The following is a 17560-nucleotide window of genomic DNA, read 5'->3' as shown; positions in this document are numbered from 1 at the left end:
TAGAGAACTAAAGAAAGTTATATTTGTTAGACACCTGTGTTTGTAGGCTGAGATTCTATATCTGCTTTATATAAAATATTAAGGTTAACTTATGTTAGTCTATATGATGGGAAGAATATAAATTCTCGAGTCAGACTAGCACTGGATTTGAATTCGGGTCCTGTCACTGAGTTGCTGGGTGACTGCGGGTTAATCACATCATCTCTCTGACCTCCCCTCCTGCATGTGTCAAACCACTTGCCCTAAAGAGTTGTTGAGGGATTAGCGATGATTCATGCGAAAGCCCCATCGTGGGTTTTCAATATGCATTTTTTGGCTGAACCTTAATTTTCTTTATGTGGTGCTGGTCTGCTTATTCTTTTTTTTTTTTTTAATTTTGTTTTTAACGTTTATTTTTGAGACAGAGAGAGACAGAGCATGAACGGGGGAGGGTCAGAGAGAGAGGGAGACACAGAATCGGAAGCAGGCTCCAGGCTCTGAGCCATCATCAGCCCAGAGCCCGACGCGGGGCTCGAACTCACGGACCGTGAGATCGTGACCTGAGCTGAAGTCGGACGCTTAACCGACTGAGCCACCCAGACGCCCCGAGTATGCTTATTCTTTAAAAAAAATTTTTAATGTTTACTTATTTTAGAGAAAGAGAGAGAGACAGAGTGCCAGCAGAGGAGGGGTGGAGAGAGGGGGAGACACAGAATCCAAAGCAGTCTCCAGGCTCTGAGCTGTCAGCACAGAGCCCCACGTGGGGCTCGAACCCACGAACCGTGACATCATGACCTGAGCCGAAGTGGGACTGGTCCTCTTATCCTTAACAGGTTCCTTTGTTATTCAAAAAGTTCTTAGCAAAGATGTTTCTCCTGGGTACAGTTCTAAACGGATTTAAAGGAGGGTGAACCCAGATGTCACTGTTCTCCTGGGGTCTGGCACCGTCACACCTGGTAAAGAGGTCACTCGGAAGGTGGCCTTCTCCTGCCTCTTTCTGTCCAAGCACGGCGCATGTTGGGCAAGGGCATGTTTTCCAAACTGACCCTTGAGGATTAAGCATTTGACTTTGGTCTTTGGGGGCTGGAAGCAGCAAGTAAAGGAATTCTCTTCCTTTCTCCTTCCCAAAATCTCTTCCCACATGCTACTGAACCTGAATGTTCTTCAGCTGATTACCACGAGTGGTGAGACATGCATCTGCATTTGCAAAAGCCAAATAGACCGCAGTTGGGTAGAGCTGCGATCAAGGTCTGATAAACGTGTCGAGGTGGCAGCACTATCTGGTGCACAGCTCTCCTTAAAACCTGGCCGACTCAGTGGAAGGGTTCCCGCAGACAAAACGTCTGCCATCCTTGGAGGGGCGAGCTGGGCGTGTGTTGTAACTCTCCACAAGGAAACCTAAGTGTGGGTGCTGGAGCAGACAGGCCCGCCCAGCATGGTGGCCTTTGCTGCAGCGGTCGGGTGGCACTGGGTTTGGGGCCACCTAGATGGACATCACGGTACCTGGGCACACTCAGAACTCCCGGCAGCCCCTTCTCCCTCACAACAGAAGCCTCGGGCATGCCATGGAAAGTCCTGGAAGCTCAGCTCCAGAGTCTGGCGAGGCATGACTTCTGACCTTTCTCTGAGCGCATTTGATCTCATCTGGTGTCCTCAAATTTCCTTTCCAGCCAGGGTCTGTGTCTCTGATCAGTTCTCTGGTGGGATATCAATTGGGCATTCACATTTTCTGCTCACCCCTGGATGCCTCCTCTTAACTGGATGACTGAGGCTTCTTGCTTTGAGAGGAGAGTTTGTCCTCTTCCATGAATCGCCATGTGTATCAGTCAGGTTTTATTGCATGATAAACAACACGCATCTGTTGTTTTTGCTTATCGATCTGTGGGGCAGTGAAGGTGGCTCTGTTTCAGACTGTGGGTCACCGTGGGATTCCTCGCTCTGGTACCAGAAGGAGCATGCCCTTCTCATAGCAGGTGGCTGAGACTCAGGAGGCCAAGCTAGATGAAGCAAGTGCTTTGAAAGTGTCTCTGCTCACTTCACATCCATTCACATGCTACTGGGCAAAGCAGGTCCATGGTCAAGTCCACTGTGGGTAGGATGGAGATGTACATCCTGCCTCTTCCAATGGAGGGCAGTGCAGAGTCACATGCAAAGGGTGTGGATGTCAGTGCTCAGCGGGGAGGGCGGGGGGGGGGGGGGGAGGGTGGGGTGGGGGGGTGGAGTAGCGAAGAGCTGGAAAGAGGAATCCAGTTTCACACACTGCCAGGCCCCGTGCTTTGGGTAGCTTTGGGAGATCCGGGAGAACCGAACATCTGACGGCCAAGGAGGTGCTAAGTCATCTCTCTGTGAATTACCAAAATGTGCCCCTTGTGGGCGGATGAGTTATCAAAGTTGCTTTGGGATAATGCAGCCCCCGGTCTGGGTGCTTGGCTTGGCAAGTGGAAGACAGTGTGGAATTGAGCCCCCACCCGCTCCCTGGGCAGGCACTTTGGTGCAGGGTCAAGCTGCAGGTCTAGGTGCTGCGACCCCCGCACCCTCTCAAGGAGTGACTCACAAGGCCTGGGAGTGCATTTTGTTACCACCAGCTCCAAGCTCTTCAGGTGGGAGCCGTCTGAGGTAGTTTCTTGGTTTTGACCATCCAGGTCAAAAAGCTGGATTCGTCTGGACTCTACCTTCAGGAAAGAAATATATATTTTTTCCTTCCCAGAAGCAGCCTTCCCAGCCAACCACATAGGCCAGAGTCAACGTGAAAGACATGACATGATTATGGAACGTTCCTGATTGCAGAGCAGCACATGTGTCTTTGAAGAAAGAGCTGCTTCCTTCCCCTCACAGTCTGACGTCAGAGGAGACGCCACGCCTCTCTGGACGGCAAGCGATGACAAGTTCTGACGATGTGGGCCCGTGAGCACGGGGGTCTACCCCGACTAGTTCCAAAGTGCAGATGGAATGGGTGTGCGCCCCATCGGCGTCCGCGGGTTTTCACGGTGGCCTGGTGTGTGAGCGTGTCACCCTCATCTTCATGCCTCCTCATTATCAGAAATATAACCAATGGATCGGAATTCCAGAGTCTCTATCAAGTCTCATGGCTTCACTTTGGGTTTGGAGGCAGGGCCCGGACCCTGGTGGATGGAATCGTTGTCTCTATATCCATCACTCTGCCTTCTGTCCTCACCCTTGCCACGGCCTCGCTGTGGGTGGAGCGTAACCCCTTGACTCTGGGTTCTGCCATGTGACATCCTTGGGCCAGTGATACATGGATGGAAGTGAGGGGTTGCCAGTTCCAAGCTCAAGTCTTGAGAGCCCTTGGATTTTCTGCTTTTTCCCTGTGTGTCAGAGAAGACCTTCTAGGTCTCTGGGCCCTGAGGTTTATACTTGGGGGGGCAGAGATGAGCCAAGCCTCAGCGAGGGCCAAGATAAGCTACGCCCAAAGCTTGAGACGGAGCCTGAACCAACCAGCGTCCGGCTGACGTGCAGACCCACAGACCTGCAGGTGCATGGGTGACACGAGTGACGACTACTAAGATTTGGGGTGGTTTATTGTATAGCATGGCTGCAGCAACCATTAACCGATACACTTATTTCCTAATGGAAAGCCACAGTATGTTGACCTTGGACACCAGTCATGGCTGGGACACAGGAAGCACCCAAGCAGAGAGGCCACTCTTGCTCTGACTTGAGGGCTGGGATCTGCATGAAGGAGAAAGTGTGTGACTCAATTAAGATACAATTAAGATCCTCCTCCACGGTCTCCCTTTTATCTACTGTCCTCATTATCCTGCTTCCTTTTCTTCTCACCGTGGGACTGGTGCTGTTGTTGCATGCTGATGAGTTTGTCTGTGGCCCAACTTCTGAACTAGAGATATCTGGGTAATTAATTTGGATTTAAGCTCCTCTAGCCAGCCCTTGATAGGCCCACAACTGAGTGCTTTGGAATGCCTTGATTTCTCCCGGGCATTTTGGGGGTACTTAGAGGTCAAGAGTCATTTGGTACCTATCTATCTAAAGTCAGTCTCAAAGTGAGTTTTGAAAAGTGTATGAAAATGTACAGTTGTTTCAAGTGACTTAGCTTACTCCTGGGAGCTCCACTCCTCCCCCCGCAAGTGCTATGAAGTTTTCTCACATTTCGCCTCTACAATTTGGTTACAGCAATTCTCCTTCATGAAAGTATGGGCTATTTGCTAGGCATGAGGCCTGGCTGGAGCTCAGACAGGATATGGGCATCATGACACAAGGCCCCCCTTGAAATAAGGTGATGAGAAGATAGAAATAAAACTCCAACAGAAAACGGGGAATTAACTCAGGAAGTAACAACCCTAGTTTCACACATCATTGTTTCTGGATGCACCATGCACTTTCCAGTTTTTCGTGTTTGTCTTCTCTCTACCTCCGCTGAATTCTCTAAGGTCTAGTCTTTCTAGATATCATCAGGGTTAAATGAACCACTGGTGCCCTGAAATTCTGTGATGCTAACTACAATGGCTTTCAAAATTTTTGCTGTGTCTCACAGCAAGAAATAAATTTTGCATTAGTCCCTAACACACGCTCACACATAGGCACACACTTTTATAAAAAATTAAGAACATTTTTTTAATGTTCATTTATTGTTGAGAGACAGAGCGCGAGTGGGGGAGAGGCAGAGAGGGAGACACAAAATTCGAAGCAGGCTCCAGGCTCTGAGCTGTCAGCACAGAGCCCGACACGGGGCTTGAACCCACAAAACACGAGATCATGACCTGAGCCAAAGTTGGACGCCCAACCGAGCCACCCAGGTGCCCCTATAAAAGTCTAATTTAATGTATCACTCTTTGTCTTAGTTGGGTTTGTCCCAGAATAGGCCCTGGAATAAGGATTCATGTGCAAGTGGTTTATTTGGGAGGCAATGTCAGGAAAGACCCGTAGGGGAGTGGGGAAGTGAGCCAGGGAAGGAAGGAAGGCATTCAAAAGTACGTTATCAACAGGTACGTAACTTCAGTGGGGAACTCTGGAAACAGTTTTCGTGGGGGTTAGCCTTCAGGTCGGCTCAAGTGATCCTCACCTCCTGGTATTTGTGCCTTTGTGTAATTCCCTCCCACACTGAATTATGCGTGTGGCCTGTGTGTCCAGTAGAATATGGCGGAAGTGATGCTATAGCATGGAGAGCAGCCTCTGAGAGGGCCCCAATTCTCTCTACCTGCTGGTATTCGTGACCTCGCACAATCCACCCCCTTGAGTGTAGGCCATTTATAACCACATAAGAAGTGACTCAGTTCTAACCATAGAATATGACAAAAGTGATGGATGTCATTTCTGAGATTAGGTCAGAAAAAGATTCTGGCTTCTGCCTGGCTTATGTTCTTTTGCTCTTTCCTTCACTAGCTCTGAGAAAAAAGAAAACAGCCCCCATGTTGTGAGCTATGCTATGGAGAGGCCCACGTGGGGAAGAGGCTAGTGAGGAATTCTGAGTCAGAGGCACCAAGGGGCACCCAGCTAAGGTGTGCCAGATTCCTGACCAATAGGCATGGTGAGTTAATACATTTCTGAAAACTGCTAAGTCTCGGGGTAATTTGTCAGACAGCCATAGACAATTAACACAGTATCTGACTTTGAAGGTTGGGTCATAAAAGACTTTGCTGTTCTCACTTTGGTCTCTCATTCTCTTGGATTCCAGCCACAGATCACAAAGAAGTGTAAGTGGTGGCAGTCTGAGGCCTGCCAGCAGCCATCAATGTCAAGGAGCCACATTGGAAACAGACCATTCAGCCCCGGTCAGGCCTTCAACTGATTGCAACCCCGGCTGACATCTTGACTGCAAAATCATGAGCAACCTGGAGCCAGAAGCACCGATTCAAGCTTCCTCTGAATTCCTGACCAGCAGAAATTGTGAGGTAATACATATTTGTTGTTGTTTAAGCTGCTAGGTTTGGGGGATAAGCTGTTAGACAGCGATTGATAACTAATACAGTGTAGGACAAGTGACTCAGAGTTATTCTATCCAAATGAAGGAGCTGGGGTATTTATACATGGAAACCCACCTGTCAGTGGGTGAGGGCTGCTTCTAGGGGTGTCAATTCCCCAGCCCTTGTTTGTGAGCAGAGAGGGCTTCAGTGGCCAGAGAAAGGCTGTAGGCAAAGAGATGCAGATTCTGGCGGTCGGAGGTCAGGCCTGTGTGAACCCAAAGGTAAAGAGGAGGGTATGCAGATAGGGGTGTTTGCAGGGCCTCGTGACTCTCAAACTCCATTTAAATCTCACCTCCATGACCTCCCTCCTTCTAGGTAGCTTGGAGCATCTATCCTTCAGAGTCTGGCTCTTCCAGAATGGCCTCTCTGGTCAAAGGAAGAGGAAAAGGACAAGCCTCTCTTTACATAATTGTGCCCGTCTCTGGTGCTCCCTTTGGTGGATGCTGGTGTTTCTTGGGCCAACACTGACCTGTCGTCGATACTCTTTGTGACATGAGTCCAAAGGCTAGGCTTTCTTGCAGGGTGTGTGTCAGGGTCTTTGAAGGGCCCGGTGGTAAGTCCCTGATGGAGGCCGCCCTTTCCCACCCCCTACTCGACTTTCACTGTAAGGTCTACCATACAGCCTCCTGCTCCTGCCTCCCTGTGCCTAGCGGGCAGCGCACCTGAGCCGAGTATAGGAAAAACAAGTCAAGTCCAGCCATGTTCTTGACCTTTAGGGGATTCATGTCATCAGCCTCACCAAATACTGAGGTACGGGCTATGCCAGGCTGTCCCCTTCTGCCCTGTGCCTCCCTGGGGCCAAACTCCCCATCTTGCAGGAATCCCAGATCTTTACCACTGACTCTCGAAGCCTTCTCACTTGGCTTTGAGATGGGAACAGCGTTCACACCCACCGGAAGGAAGCGTCCTTCTTAGATCCAGCACCGCCTTCCAGTTGGTGGCTCTGCTGTGAGTCTAGCTTCGGTTCCGGAATGGCAGGCAAAGTGTCGCCTAGTAACCTGTAATGCAAATGAAACACCTCACAGTGACAGGCGGCGGGTACTCCGCAGGCATTCATTTCCTCCTTCTCAGTGTCCGTGATGGAACATGCACCAACTAGTGTGGCTGTTCTGAGGACGTGGGGTTTAATACAAAACGGGCTCCCTGACACAGGGAAGGAAGGGTGTGCGTGCGTTCTTAGGGCAGGGCCTTGAGTCAAGTGAGTATTCTCTGAAAGAATGAAAGACGGGGCTGACACAGGAGTTTTTCCAACAGAAAGCAAATGCATACAGATGCAGAGGTCCAGCGTCAGTCTCCGGTGCGTGTGGGGACTCAGCCTAGTGGCCTCAGCCTGGTCTTCAGTGGTCAACCCCCGCAAGCCAGGGACTTCCTCTTCCAGAGCACTAGGTGTCTGCCACCTGACTTCTCTCTTTTCTGTGAAATGTGGCCAGACCCAAGATCCTCACCATCGGCCCTCCCTTTCAGAGGCTACCTGGGCTCCCTCCCCTTCCCTTTCCTCCTTCCTTTCTTGTTCCATCCATATATTTTGGTATCTACTACAAAGGTCAGAAAAACAAATCAATGAAGAGAAGGACCCAATAATCCTGAGAACTGACTTAGGCATGGGAGGTGGGGAGCAAAGCCGCTCAATAAAATGAAAGAGAATTTAAAAATTCCCTGAACAAGGCACAGCATGGGGTCCCGATCAAAGGGCCAGGCAGCTTCGGCTTTGTGTGTGCAGAGGCTGGATGCTCTGGGGCTGAGGGAGAGGCAGCCCCCCTCCCTGCCTCCCTTTCAACACACACACACACACACACACACACACACACACACACGCACACACATGCACACACACTCCTTGGACCACCACCTGACTGCTGAAGAAAGATCTCATGACGGATTTCCAGAGTCTGGGAGGCAGACAGGAGAAGGCATTGGCAGGTCACTTATATCCTTGTAGTGACCCCATCTTCCAAAGCTGTCACAAGATCCCGATCTGCAGGAGAGAGTTTAAGTGCCCTTTGAGGACCAGACAAGCATAAGGATAGGGACGAGGTGAGGGATGTTACAAGTCCTACCTGGCTTTTTCCGAAACAACCTTGGGAAAAGGTGAGAATGTAAGAACCCACCAGTCTGCAAAGAGATGAATCAGGTTTTATCAGCCCTTTCCTTGTGAATGGCAGCTCTTCCATGAGGTCCTTCCCGGGACCTACCACCATCCCCCCAGTCCCTGGGGCTGACTGAGCACTCCCCTTGAAGCCCTTGAAGCACCCACTGTCCCCCAGTAGTCTTCCGCCAGAACACCTGAGATACAATATCATTCTTCATCATTAGTCTGTCTCATTCTGTTCTATGAGGCCAGCTTGGGGGCAGACTGCCTGGGCTCAAATCAAGCCAGCACCGCTCATTGGCTGCATGACCGCAGGCAAGTGACGTAACTTCCGTTTCCTCAAGTGGAAAATGGCTACAAAGCATGTATTTCTTCTTTTGCACAATGGCTCTTCAAATATTGAAGGGCGGGCTTTTCTCCTCCCAGGTTAATAGGCTCTGCTATTTTCACAATTCTTTATAGAACATCGTTTCCAAAGATCCAAAAATGTTTTGAGCGAGAACAGCATCGTGGGAAGAAGGATAGAAACTCTCCACTTTGGGGACCTCGCTGAGATGTATATGTTCTGCCATGTTTGCTCTCCAGTGACTCATTGGTTTATACTATGCTGATTGTACACAGATGTAGAAAACGTGAAGGCCTCCATGTACACGCAGGTGGGGAAGGCATCGCACATGCATGTGTGTGTTTGAGTGCACGTGTGTGTGCACCTGATTATTTTCCCGCCTGTTTCCAGAGTTTTAAGGTGGTTTGCAGATTAAAACAGAATAAAAGATGAGGCAGTTAATAATAAAACAAAATCAATATTATGGGAAGGATGCAGCAGCGGATGCTTTGAGATTTCTAAGTGAGCAGATTAACCATGTGCCGGAAATTTGGCGGTTTCTTAAAGGTTGAGGCTCTAAGACCGACCCTTCTGGTCACCTTGTTTTTGTTTTGGCAAAAATGGTTTCATTTCAGGACTATTTCTTGCTTGCAGGTAGAAAATGGCAGGTGGATCCAGAGGGATAAGTAGGTTTGGGAATTGGCGGCCAAGAGCATGTTGGTTTGTGACTTTTTTTTTTTTCACTTACCTTTTCTTTGTCTTTTTCTTACTTATGTCGCAATAAAGCCAAAAATAAATCTTGTATTTGTAAGCCACTTTCCACGTTATTCCTCTAGCGATTCTGTGTGTGGCCTAAAATCATTCTTCCCCTAAACCGAAGCCCCAGAGACTTAAGAGTCACATGTCCGTTGTGTGGACATATCACGGTTTATTTATCCATTCTCTTAGTGATGGACCTCTCGGCTGTTTCCACTTGGGGCTTTTATAAACAAAGCCGTTGTGAACATTCTTGTAAAGGTCGTTTTGTGGTTTTATGTTTTCATTTCTCTCTTTTTAAACAATTTATTTATTTATTTATTTTTAAATTTTTTTTAACGTTTATTTTTGAGACAGAGAGAGACAGAGCATGAACGGGGGAGGGTCAGAGAGAGGGAGACACAGAATCGGAAACAGGCTCCAGGCTCTGAGCTGTCAGCACAGAGCCCGACGCGGGGCTCAAACTCACGGACCGCGAGATCATGACCTGAGCCGAAGTCGGCCGCTCGACCGACTGAGCCACCCAGGCGCCCCAACAATTTATTTATTTAAATTCAAATTAGTTAACATACAGTGTAGTATTTTGGTTTCACGAGTAGAACCCAGGGATTCACCCCTTCCATGTAACACCCCACAAGCGCCCTCCTTCGTGCCCATCACCCATTTAGCTCATTCCTCACCCACCTCCCCTCCAGCAGCCTTTGGTTTTCTCCGTATTTAAGGGTCTCTTATGATTTGCCTCCCTCTCTGTTTTCATTTCTCTTGAATAAATACCTAGAGGTAGAATTTCTGGGTCATAGAAGAGAAGAGGTGTATGTTTAAGTTTATTAGAAAGCCAGCCAGTTCTCCATAGTGATTTTTACCAGTGCACTCTCCTACAAGCGGTATCCAAGAGTTCCAGATTCTACATATCCTCACCAACGCTTGGTATGGTCAGTCTTTATTTTTAGCTGGTCCTTTGAAGGTGTAGAGGGATCTCATTGTTTGTCTTCGTATTTCCTTGATGGCTAATGACTTTGAACATCTTTTTGTGTGTGATTTGGCCATTTGAATGTATTTCTCAGCACGAAAGGAATGAGTTACTGCTACTCACAATAATGGACTAATTTGAAACACGTTATCGTGAGTTAAAGAAGCCAGACACAAAAGAGAACATACTATATGATTCCATTTTTATGAAAGAACAGACAAAACTGATCTATGTGATAGAGGTCTTAGGAGTGATTGCCCAAGAAGCTAGAGTTGGGGATGTTGATTGGAAAGGGGCAGGAGAGAAGTCTCTGTGGGTAATGGAAGTATTGTTTATCTTGATCAGGGTAAAGATTACATAGGATTTCTTTTCTCTGTCTCTTTGCCATAACACCTCTATGTGTGCTCACCTAGGGCCACTGGCTAGAAACCCCAATTCTAGCCTGAAAGGGGACTGGAGAAAAGAGTCTGCAAACCACTGAGCCACAGTCTGTCTCCTCCCAAGTTGTTAGCTTTTGCTTCCTCCTACAACTAATCAGAGCCACTTAGTCCTGATGTTCATTTTGTGCACTGCACAGAAGTACCTCACAGAGGCAATGAACAGGGAATGAAAGGTGTGGGCTCTGGTGGTGCCAGCCCAGAGCAGGTGCTTTTCTTAATCACCCTCCAAGAGGGGATCATTTTCGTAATATTGTGGAGAGTTCTCCTTCAAGCTAACAGTGGCCTTGTGGCTAACATTGGGTCATGAAAAGCTGTTCATGATGAAAGCCTGCCTTGGTACTTGTTGAAATAGCAGCTTCTGATCATTTTGGTGACCAGACAGAATCCTAAAGATAGAAGCCCAACATGGGAGCATTTTTATGTTCATTCATTCATTTTTACTCCCTTTTACTCCCTTTCTTCCTTCCTTCCTTCCATCCATCCATCCACCCATCCTCCATGCAACCAATATTTTCTGTATACATTGGCTAGTGAATGCCATGTACTGGGAATTGTACTAGTTTCTGGAGATGAATTTTATTTTCTTTTAAGGTGGATACGCAATGGCATTTTTTTAGCGCTCCTGTCTCTGACTCCTCCTTTGAAACATCTCTGGCCAGGGTGTGAAAAATATCTTTGATTTTCTCGCTGAAGAGCACAGCTCTGCCTTTGGGTATCATATACAAGCTGGAGACAGCTCTACAAAACAGTGTTTTCTCAGCTTTGCCCATTAGTTCCTCTCTGTCTGTGGTTAAGGGGTCTTGCCCGTGTGGGCTCACTTGTGCCGCTGCCCTGTGTGGTCTATGGCACCAGAAAACTACTGGAGGATTTGGTGTAAAGTGTAGCCTCTTCTTCTGATTTAGATTTAATTATAGGATAATCTTGCATTCTGAAACAGGAAAAAAAAAATGGGTGAGGTACTGTAATAATCAAAGTAGGGGCGCCTGGGTGGCGCAGTCGGTTAAGCGTCCGACTTCAGCCAGGTCACGATCTCGCGGTCCGTGAGTTCGAGCCCCGCGTTGGGCTCTGGGCTGATGGCTCAGAGCCTGGAGCCTGTTTCCGATTCTGTGTCTCCCTCTCTCTCTGCCCCTCCTCCGTTCATGCTCTGTCTCTCTCTGTCCCAAAAATAAATAAACGTTGAAAAAAAAAAATTCAAAGTAATAACCCATTACATTTGCATAGTACTTGGCCTGCTTCCAAACCATTTTCACATGAAATATCTCTAACACCCAAACATGGGAAGGTAGGAAATGGTTATTGTTATTATCCTTTTTTATTGCAGTAGAAAACATATAACATGAAGTATACGCTCTTCACAAAATTTGAAGTATACAGACCACTATTGTTAACTCTTGGTACAATGTTGTACAGAAGGGCTCTAAAACTTTTTTGTCTTGCATAACTGGAACTCTGTGTCCATTGAACAGCCCTCTGATTTGCATCTCCTTGGCCCTGGCAGCCACCGTTCTACTCTCTGTTTCTACGACTTCGACTACTTTAGATACATCATATAATTGGAAACATGCAGTACATGTCCTTTTGTAACTGGATTAATTCACTTCGCATAACGTCTTTGAGGTTCATCCATGTTGTAGCATGTGACGAGATTTCCTTCTTGTTTATGGATGAGTAATATTCCAATGTATGTATACACCACATTTTTCTTGTCTATTCATCCACTGATGGACATTTAGGTTGTTTCCACCTCTTGGCTATTGTAAATGATGCTGCAGTGAATATAGGAGTGCAAATATCTTCTCAAGATCTGGGTTTCAATTCTCTTGGATAAATACACAGAAGTGAGATCGTTGATCATATAGTAGTTCTAATTCCATTTTTTGAGGAACTTCCATACTGTTTTCCCTAGCGGTCACATCATTTAGGAGGTAGATATTTATGCACGTAGGAAATTCCCACTGGATTGACCAGCTAGACGTGTTACCCCATCACTTGCTAATCAGGGCTGAGTACTAATTTCTGACCTTCATGGAGTCTCAACAGATAAGGAATGTCAGTCAGTCATCTTAGAATTAGTCAGTTAGTCCCAGCACTCTCTTGAGACGGGGACATTCCTATTAACCCTTAGCATCCTGGTTCACCAGCACTTCTGGCTCTTTGGCCTGGGAGCTGGAAATCTAGAGAAGTTGGAGGCAGCTGGTGGCCCTCTTCCATAAGACATGGGGAGCAGACCAGGGAGATGAGGTGAGGCCAGCAGACCAGTGAGATAAAGTGACTCACTTAATGCTTCTTGCTAAATTGATGGCAAGGCCAAGAATAAAATTTTAGTTACGGTCAGATGGTGCAAATTTCTCTCACAGCAACTGTCCTCATGTTGCATTGTGGGATTTTTGTTTCAGGATAAAGATTTCAGTCATTTCTTACTAATATTTTTATTATTTATCATCTAGCAATGGATTTTCAGAAATGAGATGATGCCATGTGAGTCAAAGAGGACCAGGCTTGAGGAGAAATGGCCCTGATTCCTGGCTAGATATGTGTTGTTAATACCAGTTTGGCCTGGGGCAGGTGTTAGCAATGAAGGGTCTTGGCTGTAGGTGGAAAGTGGGAGTATGGGGGATTTACTGACGATTTCCTGCCACTTATACTGGGATTGCTCTTGGACACCTGGGTGGGCTGGAGCTGATGGAAACAGAATAGAGCTGGTGGCGTTTGGATTTAAAAACCAAGTTGATGTTTCCTACAAACGGAAGGAACTCTTGAACTGGGGGCAGTGATAGAAACTGAGAATTTGCTGGAACACAAGAGGCGAATTGACTAGTGGCTGCCCGGAATAAAGGCAGACTTGAAGAAGACATTTGAAAGACCCTAAGACCCACATGGAAGAGAGAATCAGACTCAATACTGAAGGACCCAACACAGTGATTTATGTGTTGTAGGCCCTCAACATATATTAGTTCCCTGAACTAATTGTTGGGTAGTAAAAATCAAATGAAGCCAAGTAACCACAGGGAAATCCTAGAACATTTGTACAGGGAGTAGAAGAATCTTTGCAATAAAGTGTCTAATGACTTGTTATAAAAAGTTGTGGACACCTTGGTTGAAGTAGGGGTGAGGGGCCCAGAGTTCTTCTCTGCATTGCTGTTTGGTATCTGATTTTCTCTTCAGTGAGCCCATGACTCACCTTCTTGAAACCTCCATGGTTCCATGTCACACAAGTTGAAAAACTGGTAAATCAAATTACTTCTAAGGCCAATTCTCTTCTGAGAGTCAGTGATTTTTATTGTTAGCAAATTTATCTATAAATTATACCTTATTTGTCATCCCTAAGTTCCCCTTGGTTTATATTCACACCTATGATTTAGCTGTATATAGATAGATACTGGATTTGGGTATCAGGGATTGTGGGGGCAGTTCCACGGCCTTTTCTAGTGGAAGGGTGTCCTTGGTCAGCAACTTGACTAAGAACTATTCCCAAGAAGGTCTAGAGATGGATGCAAACCAATGTTTTTTCCCTCAAAGGTTTCTGAACAGGGGCGCCTGGGTGGCTCAGTCGGTTGGGCGTCCGACTTGGGCTCAGGGTCATGATCTCGTGGTTCGTGGCTTCGAGCCCTGCGTGGGGCTCTGTGCTGACAGCTCAGAGCCTGGAGCCTAATTTGGATTCTGTGTCTCCCTCTCTCTCTGCCCCTCCCCCACTCAAGCTCTGTCTCTGTCTCTCTCAAAAATAAATAAACATTAAAAACTTTTTTTTAAAAAAAGGTCTCTGAACAGAGCTATGGTGGATGGCAAACAGGGCCACGATTATTCCCTTCCCTGTAGTTATGTCCCTTTACAATGTGACCTTGCAGCTCCTCTCAGGAAGATGTAGTCTGTTTCCGGACTCTCTGAGTCTGAGAGGGTCGTGTAGCTTAATCTGACCTAGAGAATGTGGTAGAAGGGACATTGTGCCTGCCCAGAGCATAACCAGCCATCCCGTGACATATTCAGACTAGCAAGATAGAGGATGGAGGCCACGTTGAGTAGAGATAGGTCATCTTGGCTGAGGCCGTCCTAGATCAGTCGGTTCCCAGATGGCCTGGCAGCTGACTGCGGAGGCATGAGTGAGTTGAGGTCCGAAGAACCAGCCATCTGAGCCCGGCTCAAATTGTCAACCCACAGACTCAGGAGCTAAATACGTTGTTGTTTTAAGTCACTAAGTTTTGGGGGATTCGTCACATGGCAAAAGTTGCCACATAAAACCCACAGAATGTACACCACCAAGAGTGAACCCTAAAGTAAGACCAGGGCTTTGGGTGGTTATGATGCGTCAGCGTAGGTTGTGTGGGGGCAGGCTGTGTGTGGGGACCCTGTACCTCCCTCTCAGTTTTACTGTGAACCTAAAACGGCCTATGAAAAAATAAAATCTTTAAAAAAAAAAGTTAACGGATATAGTCCATTATGGAAATGACCAGTAGACTCTCCAGAATCTTAGTGCAGTGGCCACGGAGGCCCGGTATGACCCTTTATGGCAGAGAAAAATGCTGTGTGTTCCACAAATCACTTCATCTTTATGACGATCCTGTTATCATTTCCACTTTAAAAACCAGAAACCTTTGGCAAAGAGAGCTTAAATGCTTCTCCGAGGGTCATACAGGTGTGAGCATTGCAGCCAGATACAAATGCTGGTATCATTTATTCATGACGCCAGTTTGCTGGCTGTGGTTCACTCTCTCTGTGCGCAGTAATGTCGGTCCTGTGGCTTTGAGTCTCTCCTCCTCAGTCAGAACGTCACTCCCCCCCCCCCCACCCCCGCCCTCTGACCAGTAGCGCCACACTGGGCTGAGGGCTGAGGGCCAAGGGCTGGGGTGGGGGACACAAGGAAGCCTGGCCCTGCCCTCTCCCCCTCCAACCTTCTTCCTTGGACTTGCTCGAGTGGCTCAGAGCCTCTCTCAGTTCTGAACGTCAGCGATCTGTTATCACACATCATCAGCATCGGGTCTCCCTGGGACAGAGCACTTGTTGGAATCCTCCAGAAGCCCACTTATCAAGCATCCCACACCAGAGAGATCCCGACTCTCCAGAAACAAGCCCCTTTCTGTCAGCCTGAGATGGAATTAACCTCCCGAAGGACCCCGTGCAGCCTTTATGAACCAATCACAATTGGCTCCACACTGAGAGTCCACGGGCTTTATTTTATTTTTCCTCCAAATCTCGTGGCTGTTGCATTAGGCACCAACTCCACAAGTTGCTTAGAAACTGCTTTGCGTCAGTGGGCTCATCCAGGTCCCCATGTGCAGGCAGAGTGATAAGCGCCACTATTTATTTTTTTTAAACACAGACATATAATTAAGGAAACTGTTCTGAGGGCTGCAAAGTCCCACTGGCAATGAACAGCCAATGAGAAAGGCCTGAAGGTGGAACAGAGCTGGGGATTTCAATGAGAAAACGAATAAATACGACCCCCATTCACTCCTGTCTCTGTAAACTTAGGGTCAGAGCCAATTTTAGGCGACTCACTTTTCTTCCCCCCAACTGGGTTCTTCTCAGGCCCTGCCCAATCCTTCAGAGCTAAAGATGTTTCTCAAGGGGGAGACACTTCTAACTCCACGTCTCACTATTCCGAATAAGAGAAAGGAAGAGACGAGGCCGCAGATGGTGGGGGACATCTGTTGTGTGGTCAGTCCAGCCTCCATGTCTTCTGCTAACGGCACTTTGATTTTGCACTGGGGTATCGCCTCTCCCCTATTCAAGGTCGCAGGGTTTGTGGGGGCGACTCCCCCAGCGCCAGGGAGCAGACGCACGACTCGGGCCCTGCCAGGGGGAACGATTTAGGGCTGGACACACGACCCAGGAGGCTCAGCTTTGGGACTTGGTTGGAACTCTGGGAAAGGTGACATTTTTTCCTGCTGGAATTGTAATTCTGGAAGGGCAGATGCCTGGTTCTGCTGGTGGCCATCTTTGTCACCATGTGGGCAAAAACCTGCTGAGCGTGAAGTCAAAATAGAATAAAGGCAAGGGAGGGAGATCAAATTGTTGGAGCTACCGGACCCAGTCTGGTTTTCAGTGAAATCAGTCCATAGGTTCTTTTCTCCTTTGGTTTTGTTTAGGCTGATTTGACTTGGACTTTTTGTAGCCAAAATAGTCCTGGAAGGCAGGTTAATCCCAAACTCCTTTTTTTTAAAACTCTGCCTCCCACCTTCAGGCCAGGGCCAGGGCAGAAGGACTTTGCTCTGTGGCGGTCCCATCAAGGTCTAGGTGCCTGCGGGTGCAGGTGTTTCTCATCCACAGGGAGAGGGGTTGGTGGGAAAGTTGGCACGTGCTCCACAGCACGGTGAGAGGGACAGAAGTCTGTGACTCTCTCTGGAGTCAGTAGAAATGAGTATTGCAGCACACCGATGTGGTGGCTGAAATGAAACATCAGCCCAGGAACTTTGGTGTAGAGCAGGGGTGACAGGATGCATGTATGGGCAAAGCTAAAGGTCCAAGGGCAAGCCCTGATGGGGGATCTGGTCGGTCAGAGGTGTGGGGGCTCATGGAGGGCCGTGAGGCTGGTAGAGAGGCAGGCTTCTTAAAGTGCTGGGTCAGGAAGTTAGAGTGGTCAGTGGAGGAGAAGGCAGAGGGATATGTCAGCAACGCTGTGACAGAACTGGTTCACATTTTTGGGACTAGAGACTGCCCAGGCCTTTCAAGCCAAGCCTCCGCGTCTGGGTAGAGGGTCCTTCTGTTGTCCTCCTGTCCTCTCTTTCCATATTGCTTCCTCTTCTGCTTCCCTTTCTCTGTCCCCGAAACTCTCACGGGGCAAGGGACAGTGGGAGGGTATGGTCACAGGGAATCACTTCTGTCTTCTCTTGCACCCCTAGGAGGCCAGCACAGGCTTTGAATTGCACTGGGGCGGAAGTACATTAGACTAAAGGAAGAACCAAGCAGGACTCCTAGAAGGGTTCCATCGGTTGCCAAGGCAACATGCTGACTCTTTCCCTGGAGGAATTTTAAAATAGGTCACACATTCCTTTTTATGGGAGGTTGGGAGTCCTGCCAGGAATGATGATGGGACCTGCAAAGGACTCAGCATGAGAGGTCAGAATC

At 47.9% G+C, this 17560-nt stretch overlaps 1 long non-coding RNA gene across 2 annotated transcripts in view; it reads left to right on the top strand.

Annotated features, from left to right (window-relative positions):
• The window catches only part of LOC123575764, a 43390-nt gene that overhangs the window by 12753 nt on the left and 13077 nt on the right, over window positions 1–17560 (top strand). The window contains exons 1-3 of one of the 2 annotated variants that reach the window (XR_006700988.1): window positions 2711–3849; window positions 5338–5482; window positions 5630–5846. This is a non-coding gene — a long non-coding RNA (uncharacterized LOC123575764). Of the gene's footprint in view, window positions 1–2710; window positions 3850–5337; window positions 5483–5629; window positions 5847–17560 lie in introns of those variants that run through there. The other variant, XR_006700987.1, reaches the window with a different exon arrangement.

This window comes from Leopardus geoffroyi, chromosome C2 (genome assembly GCF_018350155.1).
Source record: "Leopardus geoffroyi isolate Oge1 chromosome C2, O.geoffroyi_Oge1_pat1.0, whole genome shotgun sequence".
NCBI classification, from domain to species: domain Eukaryota; kingdom Metazoa; phylum Chordata; class Mammalia; order Carnivora; family Felidae; genus Leopardus; species Leopardus geoffroyi.
Note: the sequence above shows the minus strand (reverse complement) of the source record. Positions and strands in the feature narration are given on the sequence as shown.